Source organism: Chinchilla lanigera, unplaced genomic scaffold (genome assembly GCF_000276665.1).
Source record: "Chinchilla lanigera isolate Chin_1 unplaced genomic scaffold, ChiLan1.0 scaffold00021, whole genome shotgun sequence".
Classification (NCBI taxonomy): Eukaryota; Metazoa; Chordata; class Mammalia; order Rodentia; family Chinchillidae; genus Chinchilla; species Chinchilla lanigera.
The window spans coordinates 4,707,547-4,729,817 of NW_004955422.1; positions in this window are offsets into that span (position 1 = coordinate 4,707,547).

A 22,271-nucleotide genomic window follows, 5' to 3' on the forward strand; every position below is an offset into this window, starting at 1 on the left:
AAAGATTAACTAGTAATGGGTAACTAGTTTTGGTAACTAATAGTAAACTATTATTATGGGCATCTATTTGTGGATAGCTACTACAATTTCTGGATAGTTAAGTACTTGTTGGTAACTAATATTGGTTAAGTAGTCATGGGTAACTAATATTGTCTAACTCATTGGTAATTCATTGTGGATAACTAGCATTAGTTAACTAATAGGTAACCACTATTAGTTAACTTGTTGTGTGTAACTAATATCAGCCAAATAGTTGTGCATAATTAGTTCTGATTAACTAGTGAGTAGCTTACACTGGTTGACTGCGTGTAATTAGTTCTTAGTAACTAGTATTGATTAGCTATGGGTAACTGGTATTGACAAATTTGTTGTGTTTACACAGCAATGTTAACCAGTCATTGGTTACTTGTTGTCAACCAAAGTGTCCAAGGTAAAGATAGGCTGCAGTCTTATTGCGGATTGAAAGAGAAGCAAAAGCCATGCCGACAAAATGCCATGCCAATAAAATGCAATGACTAGCTCCTCACCTTTACTTTTTTGCCATAAGAATGTGTACTGAAACCATGACCTAAATGGAGTCTGAAGATTAGATGGTGGTAATATTGTATATTAATATAAAAATTTCTGATTTTGATGATTTTATCATGGTTATGTAGAAGAAATTTTAGTAGGAAGGTCTATTGGCAGAAAGAAAATGTTTCCAGATAGAAATGACAGAATCAGGTATTGTACAGAAATTTGAACCTTGTTCCAAAGTGAAGTGGGACCTACTGGTTCAGGAAAAATGATAGCATCAGCTGATGAGTAATGGGTACAAGGAAGGCAGGCTTTTGTATCTTTATTTTATGTCTTTATTTTAAGAATTAAATTTAAAAATATATAAATTTATAAGGAAAAGTTAAGTACTACTTACCATAACACCACATAGAGATAATGGATTTAATATTTAGTGTACTTTTTTAAAAATCTCCTTCCATGTATATGTAATAGGTCTGAATTTTAACCTAAATCTTTCTTAGCAAGAAGCACGTCATATTTTTCCTTAGTCTTTATACATTGTCTTAGTCTTTATAGTCTTTTTTTCTTCCATCCCTTTTACTATCTTTATTTCTGGATTCTACAAGAAAACTGAAGATTTACATGGTACCCACAAAATGAAAGTCTATTAATTTTTAATGTATCACAGTGTCACTCATTTCCTTGTTTTCTTTTCTACCCCGTACCACCAAGTTCTATCACAAGACTCCAAAGGCAGAGCTCCCAGCATCATGACTCTTAGGGTTAAAGGTTTTAACAACCCACCTATCTAGAGGTCCTGGCTCTTGGGCATCCTCCATTCACAATTTTTTCCCAAATTCCTCACCTCCTTCATCTGGCTTAGGGTATTTTCTTGCTACTTCTGTTCACACATCTCAGGGCAGTATCTCCCACTGTCTGCATAGACTTTAGTTTTTTGCTTCTGTAAATCATGGCTTTAACAACAAAACAGCTTAATATCCTTGAGGAGATCTGGATTTCAAGATCAAAAGTTTCATAACTTTCCTGAGGGATGAATGTTATATGTGTACTATTTCTATCTGATTCTTCTCTAGTAGTGAAAATATATGGTACATTAATAAATTGTTCATATAAATTTCATATTATATTTTATAGTAATTAATTATTTTAATTTAATTGAGTGCTTTTCCTTGCATTTATTTGTTGAATATCTACTATTTGAGACACAATCACAGAGAAGATAATTTCTGCAACTGACAACATCATAGTTTGGTAAGGAGTGTAATTCCCAGATGGCCATCATTTAAAACTATACACAACGGTTTATAAGTTGCTATACTTTTTGTAAGGTCTCTCGTTTTCCCTTAATGTCCCTGTTTCCCTTTCCCCCACTCCCTCACAGATATTTTGCAGGTGCATGTTACTAACACCTGTGATGCTACATTGGGAAGTAATTTAGCTATTCTGTAGGTTCAGTAATGCCAGAACAGTGGGTGTTTCTGATACCTTCCTTTTCATCGGATTTCAGTAGTTTACTCTCTTCTCTTATAGTACGAATGGGAGTCATTGGTATCCACAGACACCTGCTGGGTTCACAGAATAACTCCAGATGTTGCTAGATTGTAAAGCTCACCCAGGCAGAAATTCCCCTTATTAAAGACAAAATTATTCCAGCATGGATGCTTATCTGGCTTTTCCTGCTGTGTGGTACCTGAATATTGACTGTGATTCTTTCACTGGGGCCACCCAATCCTAGCGTACAACATCCTGAAAGCAGTTATTTCATTGGGTGTTTATAAAAAAACAAAAGAATCTGTTTTCAGTGCCAACATAATGAAACTTCTTATTAGCCTAATATATACAATTATTTACTTCATATATATGATATTTGAACTTTTATATATATCAGTATCATATATATAAATATACTTCATATATATGATGTTTGCACTTTTATTTTATAACAGACACTGTGCTATATGTTTCATGTTAAAATAACCTATTTAGTTTTCATCACTGTATTTATATGCAGTCCCAAGCTTTGGGTGATCATGTCCAAGGACAACCAAATGAACAAATGACATAATTAAACATTCTGGTCTCAGCACCTATGCTTTTAGGTATGAGATTTTTTGCACCAGAATATGTGCAAAATCTTAAATGATATTCAATGCAGTTCTGAATTTAAACTATTAGGTGCTTTCCCAGGATAAAGTGTCTACATCATGTTTTTCTTCACCTGGCCTACATCAAAATTACTGGTACAAATTTTAGGGACCTTTCATAGTTTACAGAAAAGTTTTAGCTATTGCATGGACTTTTGCTGATCTACCAATAGTAAGCTAATCAATGTATTTTTATGAAAAGGAATTTATTTCCTCTACTAAATTCCTGCATTATTCATCATAGAATGGATTAATTTCCTATTACTGTTGTAGCAAATTACCAGACATTTAGTGGCTTAAATCACACAATAGTTTTTTTTTTATCTTCTAGGAATAAGAAGCTCTGGAGGTCAGAAGTCTGAACTGGATCCCACTAGGCTAACATCATGGAGGTGCCAGCACTGTGTTTCTTTGGGAGGCATTTGGGGAAACTCTAATTTCCTTTTCTAGCTTCTTAGGACTGTGCTCATTGCTTGGATCATAACTACCCTCCTTCTAAAGTCAGTACCGTCTGGCCACGTCTTCCTTACACAGTGGCACACTGATATATATTCTTCTGCCCCCCTCTTTTATTTGAACGTGCACTCTTGATTGGACTAGTTGCATCTGGTTAATCTGAAACAATATTTTTATTTTCTAGTGAGTTAATTATCAACCTCAGTTCCGTCTGTGACCTTAATTTTTCCTTTGCATGTAACATCACATTTTCACAGATTCTAGGGGTTAGGAGTCTATTATTCTGCACAAGTCAGTGAAGGATAGTTTACCTCCCCTGTCTGTGTGCCTAACTGCTTACCCCTGCACTCTGATCTGACAGCTTTTCCCTCTTGTCAGCCACTGTTGCCCTCTGCTAACCTGAGAGAGTTCATACTGCACGTATCTGAGGAAAGAGCTTCCTTCTAAGTTGTGGGAGTCAGACAAAATCGGAGTCTTCACTGGGGATAATTAAGGACACCCCTAACACTTGCACTATAGCCCAAGTACTGTACATCCTTCCCTTGCTGGAGCACCTTGGAAAAATGTCTGCTCCTGTTTCACTGTTCCTCATCTAGTGTGACATGGGCTAAGTGATACAAGACTCAGGGAGGGGTTAACTAGATAGAAGCTAGAGCCTGAGGATATAGCGTTGGATAGGAAATGGACAAGTCTAATTTTCAATGAACAAGTAGTAATGTGCTCAAACACTATGGTGGATGTTTACATTTTTTAAAATTATTAGAATAAAATAAACATTGCCCTTAATCCCTCTCAAAATACTCCCTCTCATTTAGAACACACTTCTCCCATCATTCCTGCTGCATTCTGAAGCAGGTATGGAAATTTCCTTGAATGAGTATCTTTAGTTTCTCTGTCCTGACTCCCCCAATATCCTGAATTGATTCAAAATATTTACTTTTCATGGACATTTTGACTTACAGAAAGAGCCAGAAACAGCATGATGTCAGATCTGGTGAATAAGATAGATGGAGACATACCACAAAGCTACCTCACATTCAACAGTCTGTTACAAATCACTCACTTTGTGGATGAAGATACCAGATGCCAAAAAGATGGAATGATTTTCAAAAGGCTGTACTGCCAGTAAATCTCAGAGTTAGAACTGGAATTCAAACAGGTACTTTTAAAGTTGATATTTCCTTCCATGAAGCAGCGATCCCTTTTACACTGGTGCAAGTGTATCTTGTGATTTGCAAAAGGTGCCAAGACTCTAAACTGCTATACAAAACTAGAACCTATGATTCCTTTTTTCAGGCTCTCCAGTTCAGCATTTCTTCCTCTACAAAGTGATGGATCCTGGAATGTAGTATTCTGGGAATACACGGCTACTTTGGATGAGGTATCTCAGGAGAGTTAGGAGAATAATGTGATTTGAGTAATTCTAAAGACAAAGGGACAGTATTGGTGGCAGAGCAATAACAGCTGCTAGTTCTGAACACATTCAATCAGGCCATGCAAGGCACTGAGAGACATAATCCTCACAATAGCCTTATATACCTATGTGGTAAATGTTGCTAGGGTTTGACAATATCTGATTGTGTACTTCTACCAGGCACAAAGACTACACTTTCCTGTCCATGTTGGAAACATATCGCGAGCTTGGAAGCCAGTTCTGGCCAATGATGCATGAGCAGAAGCGACATGCTTCCCTTCCATGCTGAGGATAATTAATGTTTATTCGTCCTTTATCAGAGACAAAGGAATGTAGGTTCCTGGGCCTTGGAGCCTTTGGTTTTCTCAGGTTATTAGAAATGGGAAGTGGTTATGGACAGTAGAGCCCCCTGCCAAGTGATCTGATCATACAGCTTGAGCAAAAAATATATTTGGGAGGCGGCTTGTGGGATTGCAGCAGCAAATCCCAGCATGAACCTAGCGATGCTAATGTAAGTAAGCAATGATTCTTACTAGCTGATGAAAATTAGGAGTAGATGAATGACTAGAATGTGACAGCACAGACATATAATGAGTTGTCACCTGGCTGTCCCCTGAGCCTGTATTCTGAATCTGCATCACCACATTTAGTGTCTCCTTGCAGAAGACAGGCAAGGGAAGAGAGGGGGCCTCAGACAGAGGATGTGCACCTTTCAAAGAAGGGATTGCACATTTGTACAACCAAGTCTGGCATCTTTGGCGTCTTTTTTTAAAATTCATTTTGAGTCTTCAGAACTTTCTGCTTTCCTTTATTCCCTTGTTCCATCTTTATTCTGAGCCTGTGCCCTCAAAAAACTTCAAACTCTGTTCAAAAATATTAATCACAGTTCTAGTTTTCTCCTCCACACCTCAGGGCATTTTGCACTTGCCCTTGAATAATTTTCAACTTTAAATAAGTCCCCAGTCTTTCTCTGTCTCCCTGTAGTCCTTGCCCTGAGAAGTGTGTCTGCTTGCATCCTTCTCAGGGAAGAAGACACTTTGTTCTAAACAAACAAATACAGAGAGACAAGTGAGCACATGTGAGAAAAGCAAAGAAAGAAGCTGCTTTTCAGGGACAGGGAGTGGGGCAGATGCATGGGTTCGGGGGAGCAGCTAAGAGGAGCAGAGACAATGTCACATGCAGAGACTTCGTCACCTGAGACACAGTTTCCCAGGGGTGCCCAGGTGAGCTAAATTATCATCACTGAGACTGGGGAAGCTTCAGGGAGAAGGACAATTTGCCCCTTGGGAGGACTCTAGGGTTATGATGGAATGAAGACTTTTTTTCCAACCGTTTTTATTTCCTCCCCTAGAACAAACGTTACAGACCACGGTGCATTCTAAGTGCTATATTCTCTACCTTTCTTGGAACATTATACAGCAAAAATTAATTTAGTCTTTTACAAAAGCACAGAAACCAGACTCTCATAGCTTCTAAATATGGGGCATCTCTGAGGGAGGAGAATTATAGATCATACGGCTTATTTTTATTTGTGGCAGATATATAACCTGTATCTTAGATGTGAGTCAGAGACTATATGTACATTGTGTAAAAAAATATAGCTAACCGATATATCTATTCTCAGAAGAAAGAAAGATCATTACATGGTATTTCCAAGGGTCTGTAAGGGAATTTTCCATGGGGTTTCAAGCACACAGAATTGGAGGTTTTCTGACAAGATTGTCTCAACTACACCAAAGTTTGTCATTTCCTGTAAAACTATCTGCTGCTAGCTCTGTTATGAACAAAAATATGATAGGTGTCCAAACAGAAACCCTGCCATTGTACAGTATTTGTTTCTCCTTATGATTTTGTGTTCCCTTAATTACTCAGTAGGTATTTATGAGCTACAGATGATGTAATACAGATGAAGTACTCTGTTAGACATGGTTAGCAATTTTTTTTTTTTTTCCTGATACCAGGAATCGAACGCACGACCTCGCACTTGCCAGGCAGGCACTGTGCCGCTGAGCTAAATCCCCAGCCCATGGTTAGCAATTTTAAAAAGCAAAGAGTTAAAAACATTGTATTAAGTGACACAGTATGTGCACACCCTTGTTTATGGCAGCACAATTCCTGACAGCTAAATCTTGGAAGCAGCCTACGTAGCCATCAATACACAATTGGATGAAGAAGATATGGAATTTACACACAGTGAATTACTACTCTGCCATAAAGAAAATCTTGAGTCATTTGAGGAAAATAGATGCCCCATGAGGCCATGATGTTTAATGAAATAAATCGGACACACAAGCTTAAATATTGCATGATTTTTCTTATATGAGAAACCTAAAGTATAAATAAAGAGAAAAACAAACGAAATATAACAGGAAGGAGAGAGATAGATCTTTCCCAGATGAAAAGGGTATGAAGAGATGGAGAAAGCGGGGAGAGAGTGAAGGGGTTAGGGAGGCAAAGAGGGTTAAAATTTGCTGTGTACATGCACCAAATGTCCACAAAAATGTAAACAGTGGGTACTACACACATGTGCTAATATAAAAAACGCAACACACATAGTCAGTACTTTTCTTAGGATCCTAAAATGCGGAGGAGATTTGAGTCAGGTTCACATGAAAGGATGCAAACACAACCTAAGATATGGAGCAAACCACATCACTGGGCAGTAGTACATGATTAAGCACCAAGGAAGCACACAGCTACGTGTTAGGATGTCCATACATCTCTTCCATCTTGTGTTGCCTACCAATCAGATAGAACCTGTTCTTCTGTCTGCTCACTCTTCATTATTAGGTCTAATCCCAGCAAAACAACCTTCAGGAAACTTTATGTTCCTAGAACATCTTTTTTTCTGTCCCCTCGAAGTATTCATCTGCCTGCTTTGAAATTGATGATGCTTGTTATGATGCTTGGCAGTCCATGCTGCTACCTGCTTTACATGTTGTGCAATAGATACATGGTGAGTGTTACTCAGGAGTCTTTTTATTATAAGACACAGAAGCCTTGTCTGAACAGAAGTGGGTAAACTCAGAATTTAATTTATATCAGCATTTATTGTCACTATATTTCTCAGCTCTGCTTTTCCTTCTTTGGTTTCAAACACTGGTAAGCTCATGTCTTTTTGTACCAGAAAAGCTCATTGCAGTGCCAAGTTTACATTTCTAGACTGTCCTTATTGTGAAAGGAGGACGCTTCTTTTACTCACACTTCCAGCACCTGTCTTCGGGATGGAGGTAATCAACAACTGTGATGTAGGTCACTGTATTTGTACAAACTACTGGAGCTGGAAAGTGATAGAAATCTAAAGACATGTTGTGCTAATGAAAATTAGTATATGGTTTCTAAAATGTTCTCTTCTGAGAGTGACAGAAGAGGTCAAATTGCATAGATATACTAATTACCTTTCTTGCTGTTATGCTTTTAGCCCACTTGAAAAGACAAATGCATTTTAGTAAATACATCTGGCACCACACAACACTCCCCAAACAAAATCCAATGGGGCTCGATGGGAAGGTGTATCAGTCAGGATTTTACTAGAGAAACAGATATAATGCAAGATTCACAAATGTATAACAAATGACAATATTGGCTTATGACAGTCAGCCACAGAGTTGGATGAGGAAGCATGCAGAGGGTGTCTGCATACTGGAGACAGAAGGATTCAGTCCAGGATCTGGAGTTCAGGGTAGCAGTCCGTGTAAGCCCTTATTAGGAGGCTGATGGGTCTGCCACGGAAGACTGATGAGTCTACGGAGGAAGGCTGAAAGATCCAAGGCGGAAGCAGAAGAGTCTGCAGTAGAAGCCAGGAGGCAATGTTCAAGCTGGAGCTCCTCTGAAGAATGGAAGCCCTCCATCCTTCCTCATTTCCCTTTTACATCCTCTAGGTGATGATCCACATTAGATGGCTCCTCTACACCCTAGGGTGTTGAATTGCTGAGTCAGTTGCTGAGTATGTTTAGTTATACTTCTAAACTTCTCAGATTGACATAATCAATCAACCGCTACAGAAGGAGATCAAAGGATGGAGGGAGGGGAAGGAGGGAGGGGAAAGGAATCAAAAAAGGACTGAAGATGTGTTATGCACAGGTATCAACTCTCAACAAAGAATGTAAATATTCTGTACTGCAAACATGTACTAATAGGAAAAATAACAAGTTACAAAGAAATATCAGGATTGATACTTGGGGGCTAGGGATATAGCTCAGAGGCACAAGTGTCTGCCTGGCAAGTGCAAGGTCCTGAGTTGTTCCTAGCACACACACACAAAGAATAATAAAAAATAAAAAGGAAAGACTGATGCTTGATTTTTTAATTTCTTATGCATTAGTAGACACCACTTTAACTTTATTATACAATGTAAAACTGGCAATGCTACCTTTTTATTATTGTGTACAGATGACAATTATTTACTCCATGGGAAATAAATACTGTCAAAAGAATCCTGTAGTAATTAGTTTCAAAGGTACATATGCACAGGAGTGGGGAAGGAAGTAATTAAAAGCAAATTTGCAAGTTGTCATGCGCTATATTTGCTGCTCATACTGTAAATATATTTCAAAAATTCTATTAGAAATGTATCAAAGCAATATTTTCTTTCATAATTGAGTTTACTAACACAAGTCCTTATGAATAATCATAGAATCTGTTTATAATTTAGACAATTTTAGGATATTATATTACTTGAAACATCACTCCCAGGCCAGGAATGAGCCAGTCAATTAAAAGAAAATGAAGAAAATTATAATAACTTAATTGACTTAAATAATATTGATGATCTGGTAGGGCAAGAATAACTGGAAATGCTCTTCATATGTTTCTTGATTCTTGATGTGAGGCCCCTCAGATATTTTGCAAATTTCTACCTGAATAAGAGGAAGAATTTAATCTAGATATGGATTCAAAATTTGTTTATACCACCAACCAGTCAGTGCCAACAGCACAATTTTAGAATTTTTCTTCGTCACCATAGTAGATTTCAAGTGGTTACCTCATTAATTGAAGTAATGTTTTACAAGTGCCTGCCAAAGGGTCCCTACAAAACATTAACACAATCATTGTCAATTCCCTTTGCTTAACGTACGTACATTTTTACTTATATGAAGTCTGACAAACAGAAAATAAACTATGATAACAGAGATATGCTGACCACAGGAATTTCCTAAAGAAGTAGTGGGTTGGCTGTGAAGGGGCACAAGAGAACTTTCTAGAGTAAAGGAAATGCTCTGCATCCTGATTGGCATGGCGCTTCCTTAGGTATATACATTTGTCAAAACCCATCAACCTGTCAACTTACAGGAGTACCTTTTACTGTTTGTAAATTATGCTTTAAAATGTAGAAAATTGTATGCAGAGAAATGTGTCTACTTAAACAATATCATGACAATCCCATCTTGAAAGTAATATTCATTTTCTTCAGAGTGGGCTGGAATATCCCAGCAAGTACATGGCTCTATTACCCAGGATGCTATACACTTGTCAGGTAGGCAGTGAAAGAAAAGTTTACAGCTAGGACCAACCAGGATCCTCCTCCTGCTCGTGTCCTTGTGTCGCCTTCCATAAGTTCTTCCACCTGCTTTCTGTCCCACTCCTTTCTCCTTCTTCTTTCCCCTTCCACTTCTGGCTTCTCTTGCCTTTCATCCTGTTCTCTCATGTACAGTATGTTCATTGAAACAGCTCTGAAAACACACACACTAATGTCAAAGAGCAAGAAAAGCACTCATTTATACCTCACCATTCGTGCTTCTAAGTATTTCCACCTTCAGTTAATTGTCTTCTACCATATATTCCAGATGATGTTGATTATGCAGTTTTGAAACCAGCTGCCCTCTATTAACACATTACAAACATTTTTCTACTAAAACTATGTCTAGAGATTATTTCATTAGCAATGCATTTCATTACATAGCATATAGTAATTTAAATATTCAGTCTGTGAAAATGGATATTTAGAGGGTACTTATGTCTTGATTTTTATAAACAACTACAATGAGCATTTTTGCATTTTTATCTTAACATATATTTTAAATTTTTTTTTCTAAGGAAATACATGCATATATAAGGCATATTTTATTTTTTATTTTTAAATTTTTTTTTCCAGGACCAGGAATCAAACTCATGACCTTGCACTTGCCAGGCAGGTGCTATGCTGCTGAGCTAAATACCCAGCCCCCAGAAGGTGTATTTTAAAAAAGTAATGCCCCCAAGAATACCCTATGTCTTATCACCCCAAGTTTTCTCTCTCTGAAGGAAAGTATTACTGTAGCTATTTTTAATAATTAGTTCCTACTTTCTAATCAATATGCTTCTATTAATGTTTAAGTTTTGAGTATGATCTGTTTATTTTCTGTGATGGAACATGGAATTGAATTATCTTTTATATGATTTCTCATGTTATAACACATGCATCTATGCATTATCCTAATAGAATTATTATTTGTTTGTTTTGTTTTTTTTCCCGTACTGGCAATCGAACTCATGACCTCATGCTTGCCAGGCAGGTGCTGTGCCACTGAGCTAAATCCCCAGTCCCTTTTCTTTTTTTTTCTTTCTTTCTTTTTTCTTTCTTTTTTTTTTTTTTGGTTATCCCAATAGAATTTTCTTTTTTTTTTTTTTGGTTATCCCAATAGAATTATGAAGGACCATAATCCAGCTCATTCTACATTGTCATGCTTTGAACAGGTGATTATTGCTAAGAGTAGAATTGAAGCGTTCTTTTTCCTATAATTAAGTACAACCATAATGCAATCTTAATGACACCTCCAGTCCCACTATGGCTTTTGACATGTATGGACATATTTAAATCTATTATACATTGTCAGATAAGTCCATTTTTAATGCCTTGTATGACCTCACACTTTCTGATTGGTTTTCTTGAAAAAAGACAAAATTAGGTTTTTTATTGGTGAGGCTGCAGTGTACATAACACCATATTTGCCCGCCAAGCTTCATTCATAAAAGCAGAACAATAAATCAGGAAACACACAGACGCACCATCCTCCCTGCATGCACACAGAGGTAGTTGTATATGTATATCTATATGCTATGATTTTTTTTTTGTTGTTGTTTTTTATTTGTTTGTTTTTTTCCGGTACTGGGAATTGAACTCACGATCTCGCGCTTGCCAGGCAGGCGCTTTGCCGCTGAGCTAAATCCCCAGCCCGTATATGCTATGATTTCAATGGTTTCCTCACAAGCATGTGTTGAAAACTTAACCAGCATCGTAATGGTATTAAGAGGTGAGCACTTTAAGAGGTATGAACCCCTTGAGGACTCTGCCTGCATTTTGGAAGTTATCACAAGAGTGGGAGAGTGGGTTCATTATTGCAGGAGTGGATTCCTCATGAAAGGATGAGTTTAATTACTTTGAGAATGCTTGCGCTCTCTCTCTCTCTCTCGCTCTCTCTCTCTCTTTCTCTCTCTTAACCTTCCACCTCCTGTCATGTGATGCTGCTGCATGAAATCCTGTGCCAGATACAAGCTTAACTTTGGACTTCCTAGATTCCACAGCTGTAAGAAAAAAGTCTCTTTTCTTTATAAATTACCCAGTTTTAGATATTGAAGTACAGCAACACAAAATGAATTAAAACCAGATGTATAGGAGTAGATGGGTCCATGCGACATATATGTACATGCACTTTTGCAGTAGTAATTAAGTGTTCAGCCTGTGCTTTTGTATATATATATATCCCTGTGTGTGTGGACGGGGGTGAGTGTGTAGAAGATTGGACCTTGTGCGGTTGTGGGATTGAGTTAATCAGCCTCCGTTGTCTGGGTATCTCACTCTGGATTCTGAAATGCAGAGCTGGGAGGGGGAGAACACGGAGTGTACAAACGTGTGCTGGAGCCATGAAGACAATTTGAAATGCATATAGTTCCTGGGCTTTATGTTAGAGGTGCGGGTGTCCTGGGAAAGCTTGCAATTTCACTATGAAATTAAACCTGCATGCTTGCCAGGAAGCAGAAGCTGAGGGCAGATCCAGGGAAAGGTAGCCAACAAGGCAAATCAGTGGGTCTGCCGCAAAATGTGTGAGCTAATGCTGGCTGCCGTTTCCGCCCAATCGCATGCGCAGTGGCAGTGCTGTCCCTGTGGAATCGTCTCACCTGCATAGCTGCAAGGCGTGTGTGCATTCTTCTGACTGTCAGTGGACTCTAAATCGAGTTGGGATGATTGGGTTAGATAAGTTTTAAGACATGACATTCTGAAAAATGACCAACTCACTGGCTGCACATTGAAACACACCCAACAAAAACATCCAAGAGGTTCCTTTAGAAGAGAGAGAAAACACCCACTGAAAATAGTAAGAATGCCTTGTTGACATCCTATGTTTGGAACAAACATACGAAGGTGACACAAATTCAACAGTGGCACAAATGCAGCAGTGACACAGGTTCTCAAATGGGTATCTGCACTGGAAAAAACAATATGGCATTTTAAAGGAGAAGAAACACATTTGAAAAGGGTTGCCTCTCACATGTCAGATTTCCTGGGAGAAGCTTCCTTGTGCTTTCCCTGCCCACCCAGAAATGTACAGGAAGGAAGCTTCTGGAACTGTAGTTCAGCTTAGCCACTTGTCACCTTACGACCATTACACTGCATAATCAGGGGTTTCATTCTCTCAGAGCTCACCTTTCTTTATGAGACTCTTTGACACCTGGATTTGCTGTGGGATGAGATGCTGAGGTAGCCACACACACATGCTCAGTAGCTGACACAGAAAGAATCATTGGTAGGTTCTGCTAATGATGTGTAGGCAACTTTACTGTCCAGGATATCACTGTCTTACTTCTAAGCTTAGTACTTATAAAGCTCTAAAGATGTGTGGGAGCCCATCGTAGCAATATCTGAAATTTGAAAGTAACAAAATACTTTCTTTTTTTTTTTTTTTTTTTTGGTTTTGGTTTTTCTCCGGTACCAGGAACTGAACTCACGACCTTGCACTTGCCAGGCAGGCGCTTTTGCCGCTGAGCTAAATCCCCAGCCCAACAAAATACTTTCAAATGCTGTGTTGAAACCCCTTTAGCAAAGGATAATATGCCATTACACTCTGCAAAATGAGACACATATGTATATAGCTCCTGATTGTAAAATAGCCTTTGTTGGTAACTTATTTTATCTCAGCTACTTTTTTATATATAACATCATTCAGTGTTCAAAATGCATGAGACAAGTGCCCTTAATCTCATTTAAAAACAGATAAATAAAGATCTCTCATGGTTCAAAAACATCCCCAATGCCTACATCTAATAAATGTTGAACGAGGGGAGGAATGAAACCACGGCTACCAGATTTTGTTTCATATGCTTCGAGTACATGTCTCACCCATGTGAATAAACTGATAAACCTTTGAATGAAAGAGAAATTTAATTCATTATGCATGTTTTCAAAATGGCTTTTTGAGATAATTCGCTTATCCAATTCCAACTGGTAGTAGCTTTCAAAGGATTATATGTAGCTATTTTTTGTTTAGGAACCAGGAGAGAACATACATTTGCATCAAGAGTTTCACTGAATCCAAATTTCCCTTCTAATGTCTTAGCCAGTACTGGGAACTAAAATAGAGGCTGCTAGCAAAAGTTTTAAAACATTTTATGCTGCTGTGGTCAGATACAGACACATGAATTAAGTGAACAGTTGCAGTCATTTTTTTGTTCTTTATTTGTACAGAAAACTTGGTCTTACAACACAAATGACATTGAAATATTAATCATTTAGGCACACTGGTGCCTCTTTCTCTTTATTGTGGCCCCCAGCTTAGCCACAGCAGATTCTATCTGTGGATGGGGCCATGTACAATAAAGGCAGAGACTTCAGGGAGGCAGTGTAGAAGTACAAGTCAGTAGAAGTCAGGATCTGGAATCCAAGGGATCTGAAAAAACAACCAGATTCTATTTATTGCTAATTTGCTTCATATTGCTTGATTTACTAATTCTTTTGTTCATCTATTAAAAGGGATTAATAATTCTTTTGTTCATCTATTAAAAGGGATTCTACAGTTTTGTTGCTGGAAGTATATTAGGTAATATATGAGAAACTGTTAGTAAAATAAATGATAAATAACAGTCAATAAATGTTAGCTAGTACTATTGCATGATGATAATTGTCAATGCCACTGTCATTACTGGAATACAGTAGCAGGAAAACCATGTTGCAGGAAAGAGGAGGTCTCTGTACCTCCAGTGGAGCTGCAGGTTATGAAGCAGGCTTGTAGGGTAACCACGTAGAACGCAGCCAATGTGGGAAATGGGAGACATGGGCCTGCCCCGGAGCTTAGGCTTTTTATCTATAAGAGAAAAAGCGTGAGACTGGATGATTTCTAAGTTCATGGAGCATTGTAGTTATTTCATACTCAGACATTGAGTAAATATCTCCTGCTACTCAATATGAAAGGGTTAAATGTGGAAAGCATTCATTCATTCAAAATGTATTTATGGCAAGTCTATGTGGGGTTTAACACACATTATTTTAGGAATTGTGGCACAGCCTGAAATTAAGGAGACAAACCTGCAATCTCAAGGAATTTGAATGCAGGGGGATATATATATATATATATACAGACAGTGATAAATTTAGACAGAAAAATGAAAAACAAAACATAGAAACATTATGGGTAATTCTGAGAAGCAAGGTTGGAATTTCAAATCGTGCTTGAAAAAGATCTCACTGAGCAGCTAATGTTTTACTCTAAGAACTGAAGGAATGATGGAGAATGTTTTGGGCAGAGGAAACTGTAAGCACAAGGCTTTGAAATGAAGCTGGGTTATTCCGTTCCATGAAAAGTGAATAGGAGCCATTGTGCTAGGGCAGGATGAGCAAGGGAGGGGATGATGGTTGGGGAGGAGGTCAGAGTGCAATGTGGTCCTGTGTTGGGGGGCATCTAGGGGGAGTATGTCATTTAAAGATGTCAAAGTCACTGCAAAGACTTAGCTTTTAACTCTAAGTCTGATGTGAAATGTTTGGCAGATATGAACAGATGAAAGATGTTAATTTGACTTAAATATTAAAAGATACAGAAAGTTTTACTGAGGATAGAATATAGAGGAAAAACATAAAGCTAGGGTGCTCCATTACCCTGAGTGAGAAGGTTAGTTACTCGAGGAAAGCTGATAGTGTAGGGATAGTAAAATGTGACAGATTTAGCAATATACTTTAAAGCACAATTCATCAAAGTTTGTTGCTGGCTTGGATTTGGAGTTTGAGAGAAAGATGAGATTATGATAACTTCAAAGATTTTGTCCTGAGCTTCTAGAAAGGGCATGGTTACCAGTTACTGTGATTGGGTTATAAAGAGGGGCCCACTAAGAGTTAATGATCACACCTTTCTAGCAAATATGAATCTACAAGGTGAGTATACAGGTATATACACATGTGTTAATTTTGGAGGACTACTATCCATCCATATGAAGAGTTCATAGTGGAAGGATAACTGAGTCTGATGTTCAGCAAAGCTATCAAAGTTGGAGAAATACAACTGTAAATCATCAACCTATAAATGATATTTAGAACCATGAGATCGGCTGAGACCAGCAGAAGAGTGAATGTAGACAGGAAAGTTAGAAGAGCTCCATAGATGAGATCTAGAGCACTTCGATGTGGATGGCTGGTTGATGAAAAGTTATTGTTAAAAACTTCTGAGACTCAGAGTGGTGGGAGGAAAGCCACGGAGGTATAGAACCTAGGAAGTCAAGTGAAAAGTATTCCAAGGATTGGGGGCAGGGTTTTCCTCTGAATATGGAAACAGGAAAATATTTGATGGTCTTCACATCCAATGAAGAGGAAGCTGACTTGATTTGGAAACTGAGATGCTCTTGCCCCTGTTTGGGGTTGAGCTCCATGAGCACACACTGAACTCAACACTGAGACCCTGGTAGAATGAGGACACAGTGTCAGAACGACTGTCTAGCCATACTGGGAAAATAATGAGAAGTTAACCCAGGGGATCTCAGTGATTGATTAGAAGGGGCAAAAAGAATTGTGGCATTCTACATCCTCCCTTAGGCAATCACAGAGAAAAGTGAGTTTGTTTCCTATTTGGCTGATACCAAGGAATGTTTTCTAAATTAAGTATTTGTAATCTTTTATTTAAAGGCCGACCTACATGTCTAATTCTGGATAGAATGCTTATGATTTCCTTTGAGAGAGTTAAGATAGTTTCCTTCTGTCTTCTCAAAGCTGTTCTTTTTAGTAGTCATCACATCACACTACTGTCTTGGTGATTATGTTTATTAAGTGAATTAGTGAGTGAAGAAATAGTCATCTACTTTTCATCTGAGACAACCTAAAGGTTCCCTTTATTCTACATGCTCAACTCCATTCTGCTTTATAACTTGTTTTTCTTTAACAAAACTGATTTGATCTTGTAATGTTTCCTGTAATGCTGTCCAAATTGCTGGGAGATGTCCAAGGAAAAAAGGGTCAGCCCTCTTACTGCCTGGATTATTCCCAAGACATGGCATCTTCCGTTTCCTATTATGGCAAATGTCTGTGCTTGGTAATTACCTTAGGCCATTAAAATATCTCCTCTCAGCCTACCCCAGGGTCCCTGGCAATTTACAGCTATGATATATGACTTTCATTATTAGTGAAACTGGAGATAGAATTTCACCTTGGGTGTTCTCTGAAATTGGGTTACCTGAGGGGGTATTACTGGGATCAGAAACGAAAGCAGAAGGGTGTAATCATATTATTAGCAAAGGGTGATGATTGCAGTGTATTAGCAGAGTTGCAAAAGACTTCTGATTACAGTATTCAGGCTGATGAGAAGTTTTCTAGACAGCTCTGTGTCTCTTTCTCTTCTTTCAGTCAGTGTGTTCTTTGTCCTTGCTATGCATGATAATACCTACTTACCTATAAAGGCATTACTTTTTGTATTTTTCCTAGCAATGCCTTCTGCTCATCCATCATTTAGAAGCAACATATTAACTAATTAAGGAAGAATAGTGTCACAATATATTTTGGGAACACAGTCTTTTAGATTTGAAAATGTAAGTGTGAAACTTTTTCTGCTATTGTGAGCATGTGACTCTGACCTAGATGTTTGCTTCTTTACAGACCCAATCTACCAAGTTACAAAATGGAAATATTAAAGTGTGTTATGTACATGGACCAATTCTTTATGGTGAATGTAATCATTATGTACTGCAAACATGTACTAATAAAAGTAAACAAAATGGAAATGTCATTTATGTTTCCTGATGTGAGTCAGGATCAGGTATTTCTCTTGCTCTTGGAAGACAGAACAATGAGGGCTTGATATAAAGAGAGGAAAGTACTTGCCTATTGATGTCTGGACATGATGTAGGTTCAGGCCTGCCAGTTTGGCCATCAAGGACAGTGAATAGTGTAGAGTCACCTCACAATAAATAGTCTTCATTGTCCTTTCTTGAACCAATTTTCCAGCTCGGGTATCATGGATCTTTTTACTTTCTGCCTACCTCTTTTAAATTGCCTTAGCTTCTCAAGATACTTCATCCATGTCTCCACACCAAAGGATCCTCCTGCCCCAATGATGTCTCAAATTCTTACAAAGACATACTCTTTATTTTTCTTTCACAGTAGTGCTTTATGGCCAGCCAAGAACTTCCTGAGCTCAAATCATTGCTGAGCTCAGATTATCAACCACAGAATAAATGGTCCTCCTGTACTCCAAGGGTAAATTTTGAAATAAATATAATGACTATGTTTTTACCGTGTGAATATAAAGACAGGATTTCTACTTCTTTTCTGAAATTTATTTTGAGATACTTCTCCTTCTTGATGCTCTTATAAATGTAATTGATTTCTTAATTTTATTTTGAGGCTGTTCATTGCTATGTGTAGAAATGCAGTTGATTTTTATATATTGATTTTGATTCTGCAATACTGCTGAATGACTTGATTAGTTCCAATAGGTTTTTTGTGCATTCTTAAGGATTTTATATATACCAGATTTATATTATATACAAATAAAAATAATTTTCCTTTTCCTGTTTCAATCCAGATGCCTTTCATGCCATTTTCATCTATTAATCTAAAATAAATTCTTTCCTAATTGTTTTCATTATAACTTCTAGTACAACATTGAATACTAAAGCTAAGAACAGACATCCTTGCCTTGATCCTGTTATTAAGGGGAAAGTATTTCATCTTTCACCATTAAATATGATGTTAGCTGTGACTTCTTCATAAACGCTCTTGATGAAGACATAAAATTGTTCTTCCATATCTATCATAAGTGTTTCTTTCATGAAGGGATATAGGATTTTTCAAATGCTATATTTATGTATTTATTCCCATAGACATGTGGTTTTCATCCTTTATTACATTTATATAGATTTGCTTTAGATAATTTTCAAACATTAAACTAGCCTTGCATTCCGATATAAATTCTACATGATAGTTTGTTGTTATGGTATGAAAGTTGCTACCACGCCAGAATTTGTGTGTTGGAATCTAATATCCAATATAATATTAAGAAGTAGAGACTTTAGGATGTAATTAGGTCTCAAAGGCCATGAGTCTTGAATTTGATTAGCATCCTTAAAAAAGAAGCTTGAGGAAACTGCTTTCCAGTCCTGCCATGTAAAGACATACACAGAGCTATATGAGGCACAAGCCCTCACCAGACACAACATCTGCTCTGTTGGTGCCTTGATCATGAACTTTTAAGCTTCTAGAACTGTAAGCAATAAATTTCTGTTGTTTATAAATTAAGCAGTACCTAAGATATTTTGTTATAGCAGCCTGAAAAACAACTAAGAGGTCTTATTTGATCTACTGTATAATCATTTTATGTTCCTGGACTTAGTATGCTAATATTTTGTGATCAACTGCCTAACATTTAATAAGAAAAACACTAGATGGGAAACAGCATGCTTATGTATTTACCTTTTATTCACAGATGAAATGCAAATGCATGATGCACATGTTTGCATGTGTGCACGCATTTGCAAGCATATGCATGCATAACACTAGCAGAATATAGTTAGTATTTTTCTTCAGTTTGTTGAAAGCAATTTTTTTCTTTCCTGTTTAATACTCTTGACTCCGTGAGTAGTTGATCAAAATTTATTTGAGGAGATAGAATAGGAGAAAGATTACACATACTAAAGTCATGTCTGGGCAAGTTTTGAAAAGTAAGTACATAGAAAAAAACATATAGGTAAGAATCTTAATAGTTCCTTTTCCTATAAGACTTGATAGTACACAAGGCTCTATAGCTATTTGCTTTGGTAATAAAAAAAAATCAGAAAAGGTGGGAGAAGTGTTCTTGTACCTTATTTGGGTGCTGAAGGCAGTTGAAGGATTAAATACCATATCTGTCTTCCCATCTTTATGTTTCAGATTTCATGGTATTTTAACTGTGTTGTGTCACTGAATCAAATATTAACCACATGGCAAATGTTAGTTAAATTTTGGGAAAATGAATTATTCCTAACCTATTATATTCCTTGCCCATACAATAAAATTGATAAAACAAACTTTTCAACCAAGCCTGAAGTCAAGATTATCACTGACTCTGTTGCCTTTAAGAGCAACTGCAGCTAAGATTCATGTGTCCTTAGAAGCATTGTCTCATTTAATCTTTTACAACCGTGTGGAACAGGAATTATAGGGGTCATCCCCATCTTAGAGACAGTGAAACTGATGTGAAACATGAGCCTTGCCAAGAATTATCCAATAAGAAAGGCACAACTTGAACTTCACTCCAGAAGTAATACTCTTGACATTCAGTTGCTCAGGTCAAGCCTGGATTTTCTCTTCTTTAGCAATCACTCTATGAAAGTAGTTGATGTGTGGGTAGTCAGATGAGTGCATTTCAGTCTGGACAGTCAAGTTGATTGCAATGATTTGTCTTCTCAAACTAACCCAAATTTCATCTTTAACCTGCCAGTCCGAAGGATAAAGATGATGCCTAAACATATTCTTTATAGTGTCTAACATAAAAGCAAGACTCTTGATTTTTGGATGGCATCTCTCATCCTTGAATAGAATTGGTTTCTATTTCCCTTTAGATACATTATGCATAAGAGGAGGAGGAGGAGGAGAGGTGAAAGCTCCCAGAAGTAGCCAACAATGCAGATGTTAACTAGAAGTTGATATATGTACTTTGGAGGCAGAGGGCAACTGGCAGAAAATAAAACTTTTATATTCTCATGCAATTTGTCCCAGTGTAGACACACCCAGAGAATCCGGACTCAGGTGCATACACATTCAAGTTTAATATCTGTCATTCTGTCTTAAAGTCACTTCAGTGTAAGGGAACATTAATTTGCTGTAATTATCACAGCCTTCATCTCTTGGTCTGTTTTCTGTTGCTATAACTGAATACTAGAAAGTAGATGATTTATGGAGAATGAAGATATATTTATAAGCTCATGATTCTGAAAGCTGGCAGGAGCATGGCAGCAGCATCTGCTTGGTGGCAGCAGCGTCTATCTAGTGATGGGTTCTTTTCCCATTACATCATGGTGGAGGGCAGCATATGGTGTCTCAGTTACTTTCTCATCACTGGAACAACTTACCTTACACCCGCAACTTAAAGGAAGAGAGGTTCATTGTGGCTTATGGTTTTAGAAGGTTCAGTCTGCAGTTAGCTGATTCCAAGGTAGCAAGAGTATGGTGACAATGTCTGATAGAGGAATGCTGCTCACATCATGGGACCCAGGAAGCAGGGAATAAGGAGGGAGCCAGGGAGGGAGAAAGATCTTTCCAGTTCACATCCTCTTCTGACCAGGCCTACTTTCTAATAGCACGGTTAGATATGGACTCTTTGTGCATTTGCTCACTAATGAGTGGAATGCCACCAGGCTTCATTCACCTTCCAAAAGCCCAATATCTGAGCACAAAGGCTTTTGGGGGACATTCCAGATCTAAACCGTAACACATGGTGAGACAGAACAAGTCTGTCAGCTTCATTCTGTCTTCCTCCCATCTTTATAAAAATAGTTTTATTGAAATGTAATTCACATACCATATAACTTATTTATCTGAAATGTGCTATTCAATGGTATTGGACCTTTTACCCTATGAATTTTAAAAAATTTAGGTACATATGTGGAGCAAAATTTGCTGTCTTATCCATTTTAAAAGTACAATTTAGTGATATTGATTACATTTACAGTGTGGCACAACTCTTACGACTACTATGTCCAAAATTTTTTCATTATCTCAAACAAAACTAATCATTGAACAGTAGTTCCCCATCCCCTTTCTGTAGGCCCCAGTATCCTTGGATGTCATCGCTATGAGTTTGACTAGATGTTTCATATAAGTAGAATCATACAATATTTCTCCTTTTGTGTCTGGGATATTCAACTAGAATAATATTTAAAGATTTATTCAGCTGTAATATGAATAAAATTCATTCCTTTTTATGGCTGAATAATATTCCACTATATAAATCATGTTTTGTTTATCCATTTATTTGTTTATAGTGGTGTGGTTCCATTTTCTTTGGTTATATACATAGGAGTGGAAACTAACAAGTTTTTATCAAAACATTTTTACATTAAAGTAGCACTTATTTCAAACACACTGGAAAGTAGAGAAAATAACAGAAATCAGTGCCCTATTATGATAAGGCCATGAATTCAATTTTGGTGGCAGGGTTTTTATGACTTTTTCTAATCCTAATGACCTCCCAAATGTCCTGCTTCCAATACCACCACCATGAATTTGGGTATCAAGTTACAGATACATGAACTTGTAAGCAACACAGTCAAACTATAGTAAAACCCATATCACATTAGTAGATTTCTGACAT